The 17022-nt window shown below is 40.6% G+C and overlaps 1 protein-coding gene across 4 annotated transcripts in view; it reads right to left on the bottom strand.

The window, feature by feature from the left end:
- The window catches only part of PDE4B (phosphodiesterase 4B), a 566020-nt gene extending 549280 nt beyond the window's left edge, over positions 1-16740 (bottom strand). Inside the window, exons 1-2 of one of the 4 annotated variants that reach the window (XM_059135175.1) lie at positions 16627-16740; positions 9705-9857 (exon numbers count right to left, since the gene is read on the bottom strand). The gene's annotated coding sequence lies outside the window, so the exon portion shown is untranslated. Of the gene's footprint in view, positions 1-9704; positions 9858-16033; positions 16204-16626 lie in introns of those variants that run through there. The other 3 variants (XM_059135173.1, XM_059135176.1, XM_059135174.1) reach the window with 3 other exon arrangements.
- Between the last annotated feature and the right edge of the window lie 282 nt (positions 16741-17022).

Below are 17022 nucleotides of genomic sequence, written 5' to 3'. Positions count from 1 at the left end.
TGGATAATCAGATTTACACACTGTCCTTAACAGGCCACGTAGTTCCACCTTAGCTACTATCTCCTTAGCATAAACCACCAATGAGTTCACACCTAAGCACTATCTTCAACAAGTCACCCAAGAGCTCCTTGTGCTCACTTCCAGTGTTCATGGCTAGTTTCCTGGTTGATGACCCATCACCTAAGACTGACTTGAAGGACGAGCAGGACTCTGCCCTCAGAGATGTGATTTTGCCCTATGACCTCAACTGGTCAGCTAAGCCCCTTAAGTCTAGAACGCACAAAGAGGAGAAAGAGATAGATGGCTTCAAGGAGGTTGCTCTGCACAAAGAAACTAAATAACTTTCCCAGTCACATGGATAAATTAGCGGCAAACCTAAGACAGGAACCTTGCCCCCTGGCTCAAAGTCAAAGGCTCTTAATACCATATAATGTGATTCACTTTTACTAGTGACTAGCAAATAGAAGGCACGGCAGTGATGTTAGAAATAAGGAACAGCTGCCTATCCCAAATTATCTTTCAAGGAATATCCTTCTGGGACCAAGAGGATAACAAAAACCTTTACTGAAGATACTACAAAAATCTCTTTGGAAGATTTTTATTTTGAAGATTTCTATGAGTTGAGCAGAACCTCATTATTTTCAAGATGTAGCCACTGGAAGTTCAATTCTAAGTTTTAATCAGAGTTCACATTTTAATCAGAGCTTTCCCATTTCCCTAACCACTTAAGAGACCCAAAGGACTTCTTGGATTTGTGTAAAATCTATTACTACATTGCAGTACTCAACAAATCACCTCTCTTTGAAATTCTTTCTATACATTCTCTTCCCCCTCACATTGAGCTCTACCTTTGATATTTTGATGCAAGAACGGAAGAATGTTTTGCTATCTTGCTCTCCTTTGGGAAAAACTGACATTGAGGATCATGGTAAAAATCCCTAGTGAGGATACTCTCTTTTTGAAATGCTCACCCATCATCTTATTTACACATTAATAATACTATTTATAGAATTTATATAACACCTTTCAGAGCAAAAAAAAAAAAAAAATGCACTTCACATCCATTATTTCATTTACCTTTGTACCATCCTTCTGAAGTGTGGTGAGAACAGTTGCCTCACCCTATTTTAATGGAAAAAAATTAACAGAGAAGATCCATTATCCTTCTTGATGTGGATAAACAGCTTCTAAGTAGAGTGCCTATATCAATTGGAGAATAAACCTTCAATTACAGGATATTTCTGTCAATATCCTGAATGAGAACAGCAAAGCAGAAATGCTGGAATTCAGCCAATTTTATTCTTTTTAAAATAAATATCTGCTCTTGGGTATTTTTCATATATACCATTAAAATTTTTAGGACAAAAAATGGCCAAAATATGTAAATGTAAATTAAAACAAAAAATAAACCATAGTATTTCATGAATGGCTGCACTAGTATGTAATGCTGTCACTGTCACGATTTCTTAGAATTTCACACTTGTGTATGTCATTATTCATTACAAAAAAATATGATGACTTTTTGCCCATGATTAGTTTAATACCAATGACCATCAAGATATACTTTAAGTTTTATGTATCAGTCAGCTATCTTGACACAAAGTGGCAACTGAAATAAAAATTTTAAATGACTGTAACTTAAGAGGTATTTAAGGTAATAATAATTAGTAACTGTCTTTAAACTGTTAAAATTTAAGAGATCTCCAGAGTATGCATTTATGATATGACACTACAAATAGAACTTTTTTTTTTAGATTTTTTATTTATTTATTTGACACAGAGAGATCACAGGTAGGCAGAGAGGCAGGCAGAGGAAGAGGGGGAAGCTGGCTCCCTGCTGAGCAAAGAGCCTGATATGGGGCTCCATTCCAGGACCCTGAGATCATGACCTGAGCTGAAGACAGAGGCTTAACCCTCTGAGCCACCCAGGTGCCCTACAAATAGGATTTTTAAAGCTGGGAAATATGCTTCATACAATGACAGTGATGGTTGGCTACCCAGTATCTATTCTCCCCTTCTTTCTTAATAGAACAGAATCCTGATGTTTGGAGAAGTACCAACTTTCCCTTATTTTTTTAAAACAGGATTAAATGTACTTTTATTCTTAACACATGGAACATATAAAGATTTTATACTGAATACATGATATTCGTTTAACGAGAGGAAAAGGAGGAATTTACATGAAGTTTTTTTCTTCTTTTTAAACTGCATTATTTTGAAATACAAATGTGGATTTTTGACACTGAAAAATCTTTGAACTTGTGTTTCTTCTTTTTCATTGTGTTTTCTTTCTTTTTTCTCTATACTGGTAACTAATTTCTAAATCAATCCATATACAACCATTTCCATACCTTGATACATGAAGCAAACTTGTGACCTCCCAAAATAGAGCATGGTTTTATATGTACAGGAATGTGTACATCACCCTTCTTTTTTGGTCTTTGTGGGTTTTTTTGTTTGTATTTTTTTCTTTTTTTATAAAAAAAAAAAACCTCTATTTCTTAGACTTCCCTGTAGTTAGGGAGACCAATTGACATAGTTCTGGTCAATAAGATATCGGTAGAAGTAACCAGATGCATCTTCCTGGGAGCTTTCACTTTCCTTATAAAAAAGAGTTGATGGCTGGTTTGTGCCTTGCCTTTTGTCCAGCCCCTTCTTCCCGCCTGCGGTCCAGCTGCCATTCCTGGATGCTCACTAACTGTCTTTCCACCAAGAAAAGGAGAACCATGCACCAATGACAATGGAGTCAAAAGCAAGAAGGAGCCTAAATCCTTGATAACCCCCTTGTGCAGTGGCCCCAGCCTCAGGCAGTCTCCTTCCAGATACTGCATGTAAAACAACCAAGCACACACACAAACCACCCCCCTTACTTCCAGTACTGCATGTCAAATTTTCAGTTACTCTCACATGGATGCATGTCTAACTGAAAAAATCAACACAAATACATCCTAATTGAATTTTTTCTCTCATTATATGACTTATATGCAAAAAATTAATTCCCTGCCTTTAAACCAAATGGAGAGTGTGCAAATGCTATGTCACACACAAAAAAATTATCACCCATCTTCTATATCCACATACCACTAAACAGCCATCCTTCTTTAATCTTTAAAGTCCTTCTTTTAAAGTATTTCAGTCATATGAAAGTGTGAGGTCAGAAGAAATCTGCTGGAAACAAACTTAGACTAAACAGTAAAGTGGGCAACCCACTCCACTATACATTTTTGTCTATAAATCAAATGAGGAAAACATTTTTTCAAGGCTCATTGGTACTCTTCAGCTCTATCCCCATCTTACCAAAGATTACAGTAAAGTGGGAGGTGTGACTCACAGAAATAGTTTTCCTCATATAAATTTCACCCATTGAATGAAATTTGAAATATTCTTTAAGCAATATAAGACAGAGACAGTTTTCTGCGATTCTTCATGCTATGAACAATAAAATAAAAATGTTACAAATTATCCAAAATTTTCACACCCAAGCTTCCTCAGAATGAGAATATTTGTACAAACTAGCCTAAATTTTGTGCCCAATATCAGTAATTACAAAAGTCTATAAACACTAATTTTATCCTTCAAAAATGCAAAATGCAAAGTCTTAATAATTACCTTACATATTCAGTTGGGAATGTGTTTGGCTCAGAGTAACAGAAAACCTAATAAATACTGGAAGAAACAGGGGTTTTATTTTTTCTCATGGAATAATAAGGCTGGAGGTAAGCAGTACAGGGCTGTAGATTTACTCTAAGAGATCATCAAGGATCCAAGCTACATCTATTTTTCTGCTTCATCATCCTAAGTGTCTGGTTTTATTTCTCATGCTTGAAAGATGGTGCTCACCTCAAAACAGGGCATCCACGCTCTAACGAGAAAGAAGGGATAAGGGCCGAGGAGAAGTACCTTCTCTTTAAGAAGCTTTCCCTTTTGTTAGAGAAGGAAAGCATTCCCCAGGAATCTCCATCTAATCTTTGGGCCACTCTTAGTTTTAAGGGAGACTGAAAGGTGAATGATTTGCCTTCCAACCTGCATAGCACAGGAAGAATAAAAAGAAAAGGGGAAAAGGAGGATGAATGAACAACCTACAGTATCATTGCACCTCCAGACCAATTAAATCTAGTGCCAAAAACATTGGTGTCATCACCACGGCCATGGTCACCATCAGCACTAAAGTGCTTATTCCCCAATTGTGTTGTATTGTACCCACATAGTTAGGGAGTCCTAACCCAACCATGACCTCCCTGATTAATGCAGATTTCTGACCATATCAAGGTCTTATAATAATTTCAAACTTAAAAATTAGTTCCCTGGAGAACTTTCTTATGACTAATCCTTAATTATAGGGATCTATCAAAAAATTCCCCTAATGTGTCACATAACAACTACTAAAATTTCATTAAATCATAATGCTGGAAAGATTACCATGCTTCAGCATCTTAATTTATACCTTAAGGCTGACACAGGGGATGTCACCTACCCACTTAGTGGCACAACAAAAACGACCTTTAGGTCTTGTGATTCCCAGCACCCAATTATTCAATTACTAAGGAGCAACCCTGAAAACAATAGTCCTTTCAATATTTTAAAATACATAAAAGCACTAAAAAATAAAAACTGTTACTGTATTATTTCTTTGTGTACAACCTTCCTGGCTTTCTGCACTGAGGTTTCACTCTAGTATACAACAGGGCACTTCAAATCATTTCCGAATCTTATTTCCTTTCCGGGGCCCCGTACAAGTCACAGAGAATTATATAGGAGCTTCCTTTAAGTAGACACAAAAACAGGTTCCTTAAAACTAATTTAAGTTCAACAATTTTGCAAATGCTAGCCTCACTCACTCGTTGAATGCAGAGTTGTTTATCATTCTACGCTCTCAGATTATTTTGATCCATTCTGTAAGAAACACATGGATGTGGTTTTCTTCTCCCCCTCAAACAGTACCCAGTAAATACATCAAATGGCACTAAAATGCTTTCTTCTTTGAACCCCTAACATCTCATGTGGGTGAAATTTGGTTTAAATGACTACCAGAACAGCCTTCCTAGAGCAAAGGAGGATTATCTCCAAAGGGCAACGTTTCCCCACACAGTAAGGGGTGACAGCAGACGGGAGCAGATGAAGGATCTTTCCAAGGAATCTTGAGGTGTGTGTGTATGTGTGTGTAGGAGGAGAAAGCAAGTGCTGTGGGCTCAGTTGCCTGTTTGTATTTCCCACAGTCTGCTTTAACACCTGCTGGTCGTATTGTGTCCTTCTCACCTACTGGCTCTCTAGAACTTCCAGAAAAACAAATTCCCCCAGCATACCAGTGTGCTGTACCCAGGACAACCGCCAGATCCACGAGCTCTGAAGGCTAAGTCTGCCTGTAAAATGAGGCATTATCCTTATGTCTTCTCCCCAGCAAAGACCAGCCACAGATATCAGATGGTACAAGACAAAAAAACACAGTATCTAGCAGACTTACCTAGGAGTTCACAAACCCTCAATACCAGATGCAAATTTTTGAGTTTGTGTTCAATTTTCTGGATATTCATTCCATATGATTATCAGATTTTCAAACATGCCTATTTTTTTAAAGAGTACCATGATGCCATCCCAACTTATTTCATATTTTTTCTCCTCATTAGAAAAAGGAATGAGAAATCGTGCATCAGTATATAATTTCACTTTTCTCCTTTTCACAATTAAGTATCTACACCAGGGGTGAGGTGCCTGGGTGGCTCAGTCTTAAGTGTCTGCCTTTGGCTCAGATCCTGATCCCAGAGTTCTGGGATCCAGCCCTGTGTCAGGCTCCTTGCTCAGCATGAAGCCTGCTTCTACCCCTCCCACTCCCCTTGCTTGTGTTCCCTCTCTCGCTCTCTCGCTCTCTCTCTCTCTCTCTCAAATAAATAATAAATTTTTAAAAAAAAGAAAACAAAACAAAATTAGGAAATATTACGAATTCAAAATAAATAAGCCCTGCCGTTATGGAACTGAAGGAACTTAGGTTCCCTTACTTGCAAGGTATCGGGTTTCCTTAACTATAAAACAATACAGCTGAAATAGGTTATCTCTAAATTCACTTTCAGTTCTGAAAATGCCAGTATTCTATGAGTCAGCACTGTGGTGTAAACCAGGACAGCCAAAGACAGAATCCTGGTATCTTTTCCTTAATCCATTCTAAATATCACCAAGTTGCTTGTGCAAATAATGTCATTTGTTTTCTCTACGGTTTAAAGTATCCATTTGATAAAGGATTTTTTTTTAGTATTGCCCAGAGATAGCAAATGAAAAAAGGCACTCATATTTTTCAAAGGCGATAAAACAACTTGGAGAAAATATGTTCATAGAGACTATATCACATACATAGATTTTTGTCTTAGATCCCACTGACAACACTGACTTAATGTTTAATTATCCAAGTACAGTTAATATTAATTAACCTAATTTGAATTTAACTTAACTTAAGCAAATTTAAGGGGAGGCTTGGTCTATGTCTCCCTCATAGATGCATTACAGGAAAACACAGTCAAATGAGTATTTTCAACTATATCAGTGGATAACATGGCTAATGAGTCAACCTGGTATTTTTAAAAGACATATACTTGTGGTCCACACAAGATGGCAGACACTCACCTCTCCCAGCCTCTCTCCACTTAGCACAACTAGAAACACTGGAAATAACACAGGAGGCAATCAAAGGAGGACTCCAAACACTAAAAAGAGGAGGTGGGTTGGTTAGTCACCCCAGATCAGAGGGACAACAGAGCAGTGGGATGCCTTAGGAACTCCTGATCCCACTGAAGGTTATCCAGGCCCAGAGTCTCCCAACTGCAACTTGGCAGTGGTTAATGTAGGTGGATTTATTCCTCCCCTGCATCTAACTGGGGGTCCAGCCAACAACAGCAGATGGCCTCACAGCACTGGCAGGGGGAATCCCACCACAACAAGCTCTGGGCTGGGGAGAGTTTTTATCCCTGCAAGCCAAAAAAAAATCCCTTCCCGCACTCAGACCACTGGCAGGCACGGCCTGGGGAGGCTCCTTCCACCCCCCTCCGGTGGGATCAGCAGGGTTCAGTGGGAGCCCAGAAGCACCTGATAAACCAAACAGACTAATAAAACAGCCAGCAAAGCCCCTGGAAATCAAATTGTCACTGAAACCACAGCCCACAAATGTAATCCAGGACCTCTGTGCTAAACCTAAACAGAGTGACTGTCTGCTAAAACACAAGATGCAAACAAGACTTGAGCCTAACATGCCGGCCGGCACATCCAGGATATATCGGGATATATCACAGGATGTATCAGGTTATATCACAATGTGAATGAGGAAAGTCAATCAACTGACACCAGTGCTAAAATGAATCAGATATTATAGGTATTTGGTAAGAATTTTAAACCATCCTTATAAAAAGGCTTCAACAAGCAAATTCAGATTCTCTGAAAATAAATGAAAAAAATATATAGAAAATCTCGGGGGCATCTGGGTGGTTCAGTGGGTTAAAGCCTCTTCCTTCGGCTCAGGTCATGATCTCAGGGTCCTGGAATCGAGCCCCGCATCGGGGTCTCTGCTCAGCGGGGAGCCTGCTTCCTCCTCTCTCTCTGCCTGCCTCTCTGTCTACTTGTGATCTCTGTCTGTCAAATAAATAAATAAAATCTTAAAAAAAAGAAAATCTCAACAAAGATGTATAAGTTCTTTAAAAAAAAAATAGCAATGGCAATTGCAGAACAAAAAATAAAACATTCAATGGCTGTTATAGTAGAGGTGACAGAGGATAGAATCAGTGAACTTGAGAAAAGCACAATAGAATTTATCAAATCTGAAGAACAGAAAGAAAGTAAACAAACAAACAAAAAAACATATATAGAACCTCAGAGTCCTGTGGGACAGTAAGAAAAAAGCCAATCTTCACATCATTAGAGAACCAGAAGGAGAGACTCCTGAGTGGCTCAGTTGCCATTCAGATGCCAAGGCTCTGCCTTGGGCTCAGGTCATGATCCCAGGGTCCTGGGATCAAGTCCCACATCAGGTTCCTTGCTCAGTGGGGAGCCTGCTTCTCCCTCTGCCTGCCCCCCCCCCCCGTCAACAAATAAATAAATAAATAAAATTAGGGGAAAAAAGGAAAATCAGAAGGAAATGAGAAAGACAATAGAGCTGAAAGGGTATTTGAAAAAAAAATTCCAGAAAACTTCCCAAATTTGGTGGAAAGACAAAAGCATATTGATTTAAGAAGCTAATCAAACCCAAAGAAAACAAACCCAAAGAAATCCATGCTAAGACACACCATTACTAAACTTCCAAAAACTGAAGATTAAAGAAAAAAAAATCATAAAACCAACCCGAGAGAGGGAAAAAGCTCATTGCCTTTAGTGGGACATCAATTCAAATGACAATGATTTTCTCATCAGATACCATTGAAGCCTGAAGGAAGGGCACATTTTCCAAGTGCTAAAAGAAAAGAACTGTCAACCACAAATTCCTTCTCAGTATCAGTTGCCTAAATCATTTCATATCCAATGATTGAAACAAACAAACAAAAATAGTGTCTTATATTCAAAACAACAGCATATACAATGAAGCAAATATAAAGAGATATAAATATATATAGCAAGAACCAACACAACCACTGAGAAAATTCTACAAAGAGATATACTCTAAAACACTATAAATGAATCAAAAATAGAATCCTATAAAACATTCAAGTAACTCAGAGGTAGGCAAGAAAAGAGAAATAAAGGAAAAAGAACAAACAGAAACAGTAAAGTGGCAGACAAACTCTAACGTAACACAGAAAACCGAATCATTCATACATTGCTGGTAGGAATGTAAAATGGTACACCCACTCTGGAAAATAGTTTGGCAATTTCTTATCCAACTACACATGCCATTATCATAGGACTCAACCATCACACCATTGGGCATTTATCCCAGAGAAATGAAAACTCACATTCACACGAAACCCATACACAAATGTGCAGAGCAACCTTAGTCATAACAGCCCCAAACTGGAAAAAGTGCAAATGTCCTTCCACGATGAAGGGAATACTGCACAGCAATAAAAAGGAACAATGACTGATAACACACAACTTGGATGAATCTCTGGAAAATTACATTGCGTGAGAAGAGAAACAATCTTTAAGGCCATATTGTCTATGATTCCATGTATTTTTTATTATCATTTTTGAAATGACAAAACTATAGAGGTGGAGAACAGATTAGTGGTGGTTAGGGGTTAGAAATGGGGCCAGGGAGTGAGAGGGAGGCAGCGGTAGTTCTAAAGGGGACAGCATAAGGGATCCTTGTGGTGACAGGAAAGTTCTGCACCCTGACTGTGGTTATATAGGAACCTACCCATGAGATAAATCTGCAGGGAACTAAATGAAACAAGATGGGATCAGGAGGAAGACAAACCATAAGAGATTCTTAATCTCAGGAAACAAACTGAGGGTTGCTGGGGTAGTGGGTGCGGTTAGATAGGATGGCTGGGTTATGGACATTGGGGAGGGTATGTGCTGTTGCGAGTGCCGTGAATTGTGTAAGACTGATGATTCACAGACCTGTACCCCTGAGGCAAATGATACATTAAGAAGATACTGAATTCCAAGTTCCTAAGGGCAAGGACCACATTCTTTGAAATTCCCATGGCTTATAGCACATTAGCTTTGAAACTGAAGGTATAATTATTTGTTGGGTAAATGAATAAATAATATTGATAAACTTTGGTCACCTGGGTGGCTCAGTCATCAAACATCTGCCTTCAGCTCAGGTCCGGATCCCAGGATCCTAGGATTGAGCCCCGCATCAGGCTCCCTACTCAGTGGGAAGCCTGCTTCTTCCTCTCCCACTCCCCCTGCTTGTATTCTTTCTCTCGTCTCTGTCTCTGTCAAATAAATAAATAAAATCTTTTAAAATTTTAAAAAATATTAATAAACTGTATTTGCATAGAAAAAATAAACTGCACGAAACTAAACACACACATTCAAAGGAGTGCAACACAGGGGAAATCTGAGTAAGATCTATAGATTCTGGGGCACCTGGGTGGCTCAGTGCATTGAGTCTCTGACTTCGGCTCAGGTCATGATCTCAGGGTCCTAGGATAGAGCCCCATGTTGGGCTCTCTGCTCAGTGGGGAGCCTGCTTCCCCTCTCTCTCTGCCTGTCTCTCAGCCTACTTGGGATCTCTCATTCTGTCAAATAAATAGATAAAATATTTTTTTAAAAAAAGATCTATAGATTCTGTTGATGTCAATGTCCTAGTTCTGCGATTGTATCACGGTTTTTCAAAATGTTACTCTTGGGAAAAATGGAGTGATGGGTACACAGGATCTCTCTGCATATCTCCTACAACTGCATATTAATCCATAACCAGCTCAAAAGTTTAGAATCAATTTTTAATATTGGGGTGAAAGTTGTGGGGAAGCAGGTTTTTTACATAGTCTCAAAGTTAGAAAGACAAAATGGGAAAGTTGGTAGGTATTCCCCTTTCAGGTGGTCTCAATCAGTAAAGGGACAAACAGACATTCCTGCTGTGACGTAACAGGAAGTACACGTCACCCAAGTAGGAGTGTTCATGCCAAAAATGGTTAACCTGAACCGCACCAAGTGAGTAAGCCACTAGACAAACCCAGACTGCGAGACACTCTGTAAGACATCTTTCTTGGACTCAACACAAATGTTAATGTTATAGGAAAGAAAGAGAGGAAAAGAGAGAGGAAGGGGGAGGGAGGGTAAGGAGAGAGAAAGGCTAGTATAATTAAATTTTTCTTTAAATAATGTGAAAAAATGAATAAAAATAAAAATAGGGTGAAAAGATTGTTGGGGGGGCGGCTGAGAAAATGATTAAAAAGAGTCGGTACTCAAAGTGGATACAGTCACAGATGGAGGTCGTATTCCACTAGCATGGCCAGCTGAGCGAATGTGGACCCAACTCCCTCTTGCTACAAACACACAGATACTAAGATTTTTTAAAGACCAGGATAATTGAATACATTAAATAAACTTGAAGAGAAAAAAAAAAAGATAAATTGCAGCTATCAGAACAGAAAGGAAAAAAATATCAGAATAGCAGGCACATACATTGGCCCCACAGCTATCCTAAAAGACACAGAGCTTAGACAAGGACATTAATGCTGTGAGGGTGGAGATTTCACGTGTGTGTAGGGACAAGCCACTTGGTTTGGGGTCTGTGAACGGAAGGTAACTAGAGCCAAGACCTTTGCATAAAGGAGAACTCTGAAGATGTAGACCCCTTAGTTTAAGGACTAGAAGCCTGGTTGAGGAAGTAGAAAGAAAATTTGTCTCTTCCTGGGGCTCTAGATGGAAAGCAAAAAAGAATTTTTTGGATTAAATCCCTAACCAACCCCCTCCCCCCACCACACACACAGCTAGAATGTAGATCACCTGCACCGTGCAGGAATCTCACGCCAGGAAATGAATGTAAAAGCTGATCCTCTCCATGCTCACTAGACAACATGGTGATCATTTTGCAATACATACAAATATTGAATCATTATGTTGTACACCTGAATATATAATGTTACATGTCAATTACACTTCAACAAAAAAATTTTTTTTAAGGCTGACCCCTGACCAGTAAAACTCCTGAGCTATTCCGCAAAGACAAACACAGAATCACTCTAAGGGGAACATTCAAAAACGGGGAAAAAAACTACTACAGGAAAAAGAAAAACAAACAAAAGTAAAAACCTGGCTGAAGACGAGCTCATAATCCCAGTAACAAACCACATGAGGAAAAGATCCATTTATAGTGGATATGTAGCTTTGGAAGAATCAGCAGAATTTCAAGAAAGAGAATGATCTGAGACTGTAACATAGTACAGGTATGATTATTAAAAAGATGGGGCACCTGGGTGGCTCAGTGGGCTACGCCTCTGCCTTTCAGCTCAAGTCATGGTCTCAGGGTCCTGGGATCAAGCCCCCACTGGGCTCTCTGCTCAGCAGGTAGCCTGCTTCCCACTCTCCCTCTGCCTGCCTCTCTGCCTACTTGTGACCTCTCTCTCTCTGTCATATAAATAAATAAAATCTTTAAAAAAAGATAAAATAAGGACAAAATTCATAACAAAATGATAGAAAACCTAAGGGAAAAAAAAAAACAAGTAGATATGAAAAGGTATCAATTAGCACTCTAGAAAAGAAACAATAAATCATAGCTTAATAGAACTATAACTTAAATAAAAGATAAGGTATGAGTGAAGAAGAATTGGTTAGCTGGAAAACAGTCCTGAAGAATTACCCCAATGACTCTTAAAAGTATTTTCTAACTGGAAAAAAATATATAAATATATATACACACACACACACACAGGTAATAGACATGAGGGATGAAACAAGAAGGTCCAACATATATCTAGTAAGAATTACAGAGGAAAGAATAGAGGCAAGATAATATATGATGAGACATGTCACAAATTTGTAATAATTCAAGAAATACAAGGGTTACCTGATTAGATCATGAGAAGACCCAAGAAGAAAAGGTAGAAACAAACCCACATCTGGGCATACAATAATAAAACTGCAGAACACCAAAGACAAAGAGGAATATTAAAAGCAACCAAGAAACAATCTTATTTGATTATTAACAGAGGCTGGAAGACAATATACTCAAAGTGGTAAGAAAAATAATTGTCAATAGAATTCTGCTCCCAGATAATCTATTATTCAAGTATTAGGTTAAAATACAGTTTCAAACAAACAAAATAGATGAAGAGATCTTTATCATTTGCATATGCTTGCCAAAAAAAACTACCTCCCTAAGAAGGAATTTGCATCCAGATAGAAGGAAAGAGACGCAAGAAGATCCAGTGAGCACAGAAAACATGGGTAAGTTTAAATAAACATTGACTATGAAAACAACCCAACAACAACAACAAAATTCATTTCCATAAAATGACAGTGCATGTGAAAAATGTGGTGGAACTATTATACCACAAAATATTATGAAATACAGATTATGATCAGAATTATAACTTAATAAGACCCTTATATTATGCAAGAAGAAAGTAGATTTTTTATATTTCTATTTTTATTAACATATAATGTATTATTTGCTCCAGGGGTGCAGGTCTGTGAATCATCAGGCTTACACACTTCACAGCACTCACCATATCACATACCCTCCCCAATGAAGAAAGTAGATATTTTGATTCATTTCATCTGTTAAGACAAAAATCTGAATGTTAAAAACAAAACATGCCTATTGAAAGAACAGAAATGGGATATTTAATTTTGAAATCACTAGACAGAAAAGAGACTAAAAACACTGCAGATCCAATAAAAGGGAAGAATGAGAAAACAAGGAGGAACAGAAGGGCAGCAGAGATATAGAAATGCCTTCCAATGAGAAGTGGCACTATATTTTAAAAGATAAAAGATTAAAACTGGCAAAATGAATGTGCATGGAGATGATGTTATAGGCTGGCCTCTCCAAGAAAGCCCACTCTGAGATGAAGTTGGGTATGCAATTTTATCAAGGACCACCTTGCTATCAACATCTGAGAATGAAGAAGGAAGGAGAAAGAGGAAATGTCAAGCTGCAGTGCAAGTCCCGTAGGGAGTTCCAGAGCTAGATGATCCTACAGAGTTTTCTGGAGTTGGGCTGAGATGACCAGGTCTTTATACTCCCACATGGGTCAGCCACTGGGTGTGAACTGCCTGGGAAAAAGACATGATCTTGGACAAAGATGCTTTCTACAACTCAAGCAATCCCCTTCAAGGACCTTTGCAGGTTCTCTGTTGACAGCGCTCCAAAGAAGCTGGAGCAACAAGCTCTTCCTTGAAGAGGGACTCAGCACATCAATGTCTGCCATATTACCATGAGGTGAAGCCAAACAACCAGTGCCCAAAGAAACCCAAATGTCAGGTAACCAACTACATCCTCACACCTTCTACAAACTCTGCTCCTCAGATTTTTCTGGAAAGTGCAATGGATTTTTATGCCATAATAATGAAAGGTAAATCCAAATTACTAACTCCTAAATCTTTCTCACTCAAGCCTACATCATGTACCTCTTACTCCCTAACCAAAGTAAGTCAAATAAGATACTAAGAGCAACATGAGATTCTTTATTCCTTCATAATTTTAGATCTTCAGTTTATAAACCAAAATGAAAATATCGTTTCTGTGTCTAATATTTTTATGAAACATGAATCCTTACTTATGGATACCATCATTATTAAATACCTATCTCCAGACAGGGAAAGGACACCAAGATTAGAAAACCATGTATGATTGATTTCTTAATCCTCAAACCGAAACCAATACTATTCAAAAGAAATTAGCAGGCTCAAGTACCCTTTAGAGAAATTTAAGATAATTCATCTTTGCAAAATATGTCAAATCAGAAATTAGAGCGGATTGGCTGAGGAAAAAAAACAAACTACGTAAGTAGACAAAATGCAAGACTGTTTAGCTCACAATCATAATGAGGAATATAGAGAGAAGATACATATGCACATAGCCTCAATGTGTCAATCATGCCATCTCAACAATTCTAGTCTATTTAACAATTTTACTTATTTTTTTGTAGTTGGCATGTTGTTGTTTAAAAAGAGAAAGAACAGAAACAGCCAGCAAACATGTTACTCGCCAAGTCCTTGCAAGCATTGATTGGAAGAGTTGGTCAAACCACTGTGATGCTTAAGACACATGTTGGTAGTAAGGGGGTTTCTCTATTGGGATACCAGAAGCCAAAAGAGGTGTCCTCAGAAGCAAGTGCGACTGAATTTTCTTTTACCTGAACTGAAATCATTTGCCTTATCTACCTTCTTGTCAATTCGGGTACAGATATATTCCAGACCCCTGTCTATACCTCAGGCCTAGGTAAAAACACTTTGAAGCTCCCTAATTGTTTTTGTTTTTATGAAAATTATTGGCATAACAACAAGCTTTTAGCAAAAGGAAAGAACTGTACATGGATAATGCATCAGTACTTTTTCTTTTAATGTAATGTGACTTTTATTCCTACAGTGCAGCCCTAGGCTTTCAAATAGCTGGAAATCTCTGAATTTAAAAGATGGATGTGATTCAAAGAACACATATAGATCATACAGATCTAAGACACAGAATGCATAGATTTACCATTTCTGTTTAACAGCACCATGTACATGTGATGTAAACGTAATGTAAATGCAATATAATTTTAGGTGAGAATCTCAAAGTATTTCTTAAAAATTACCCCAGGCCTGTGTGTATATAATATATATGTATATTATACTATATGTAATACATTATATGTTATTTACATACAAATATTTTCATCTTTAAAATGAACCACAATGTAATTAAGAGCTATTCCTCTGTGCGCTCTTCTTTTTACTTGCTTTAAATTTATTGACTACAGGGGGTCTGTATTTTAAGTACTGCACATGGTGGGCTGATCTATGGGAAAAGGGCAGGAAGGAAGCAAAAGAGAGATATGGAAGAGGAGGGAGAGCAGGAAGGATAAGGAGAATAACTCCCCCCACCCCCATCCACACACACACTTGTAGCTCAGAAATGGCCAGGCCTTGAATACATCCCAGCACCCCTTCCCAAACATGAGACAGGGCTTCCCAAAAGTTCCTGGCAGAGCCTGCCTTAGGCTATGGTTTAGCTGCTCCGCACCCAGACATCGAGACGCACAGGACCATCCTGGGGACGCAGCCCCAGCAAACTCTTGGTACTTCAGCCCCCCCCCCCCACCTCGCCCGCCGCCCGCAGTCAATCACTGAGCAATGCGCGCCAGTCCACCCACTCCTGGGCGAATTCTTCTGCCCTTCTCCATCCTCCCTTAGCTCGCTCTCTCTGGCTCAGGGGTTACCAGGAGGTTCAAGGGCGGAGGCAGAGGCAGAGAAGGAGGGAGCGAAGAAGAAGGGCCGGTTGGCGGATTTCCTCCAAGGGACACCAACGACGCCCTCAAGGCGACCACCCTGGCGCGGCCCCAAACCCTCTTTGCCCCCCATCGGCCCACAGCACCCCACACTCTCCATTTCAGCTTCGCTGTTTGATGAAGTAAGGGAAGGAGGAAAACAAGCCCGCAGCCTCCGGGGCAGCCCTTACCTCCGGCTGCCCTCGCGGAAGCCGCCTTCCTCCTGTCCGAGCGCTTCTGGTGCACCGCCGCGGCTCCGCCCGCCTGGGCTCGTCTGTGCCCTGCGCTCCCTGGGGCACGAGAGCCGGCGGGGGACGTCCGCGCGCCTCTCCCGTGCAGCCCAGCCGGCGACAAGCAGCCCGCAGCCGCGGAGGCGGGGCCGGGAGCCCCGGAAAGGGGCGCACGAGCCGGGGGCGGCCGCTGAGCGCGCGCGCGGACGGGCCGGCCACCGGGCGTGGAAGACCCCGGCCAGGGCGGTGCAGACGGCAGCGAAGCACCCAAGCTCGCGCCGTCTCCGCTGGCCTCCCCCAAACCCCCTCTCTGTACCCCCACTAGTCCACCCTCCCCCCGGGAGACCGCTCGCCGGTGGCACTTGTTCTGCCGCGCTGCGCTCTTCCGCCCGGTGCGGGGAATAACAATGTGATCATATTGCTCGGACTAGATGCTAGTAGTAGGTTGTAACTGCTGAGGCCACCACCTGTCAATTCTAGGAGCAAGGCGCACGGTCCCCAGCGGGCTGGCCTTTCCCCGATACCCTACCCGTTTCTTTTCCTCCCCCACCTACCTCGCCGACCTCCCGCAGTACTCTGCTGCACGATACTAAGGGAGTTTTGCAAAATAACCCTCACTACCAGCCAGGAGCTCACCGCATCTCCCTTCCCACTAGAGCTGAAGGATTACGCACAGCCCTGCGTGCCTATCCAAAGCCGGATGCCGAAGATCCCGGTTTGAACCCCACACTCGCCGTCCCCCCCCCCCCGCCCCCATTCATAATCCCAGCGGCCGTCTGCCACTACATACCCTCCCCCTGCCGCCCGCGCTCGCTGCGATTCGCTGTCCCTGGAACGTGTCAGTCACTCTCTCTTCATCTGCCATGAATACAGTACTAGAAGCTCCGCAGCCACGGGTTGCACAAAAAGGGATGGCGAGGGGAGCACTCCGAGCTGGCGGGCTGGGGTCG

This window comes from Mustela lutreola, chromosome 10, assembly GCF_030435805.1.
Source record: "Mustela lutreola isolate mMusLut2 chromosome 10, mMusLut2.pri, whole genome shotgun sequence".
NCBI classification, from domain to species: domain Eukaryota; kingdom Metazoa; phylum Chordata; class Mammalia; order Carnivora; family Mustelidae; genus Mustela; species Mustela lutreola.
The sequence above is the reverse complement of the archived record's forward strand: the minus strand, read 5'-3'. Positions and strand labels throughout refer to the sequence as shown.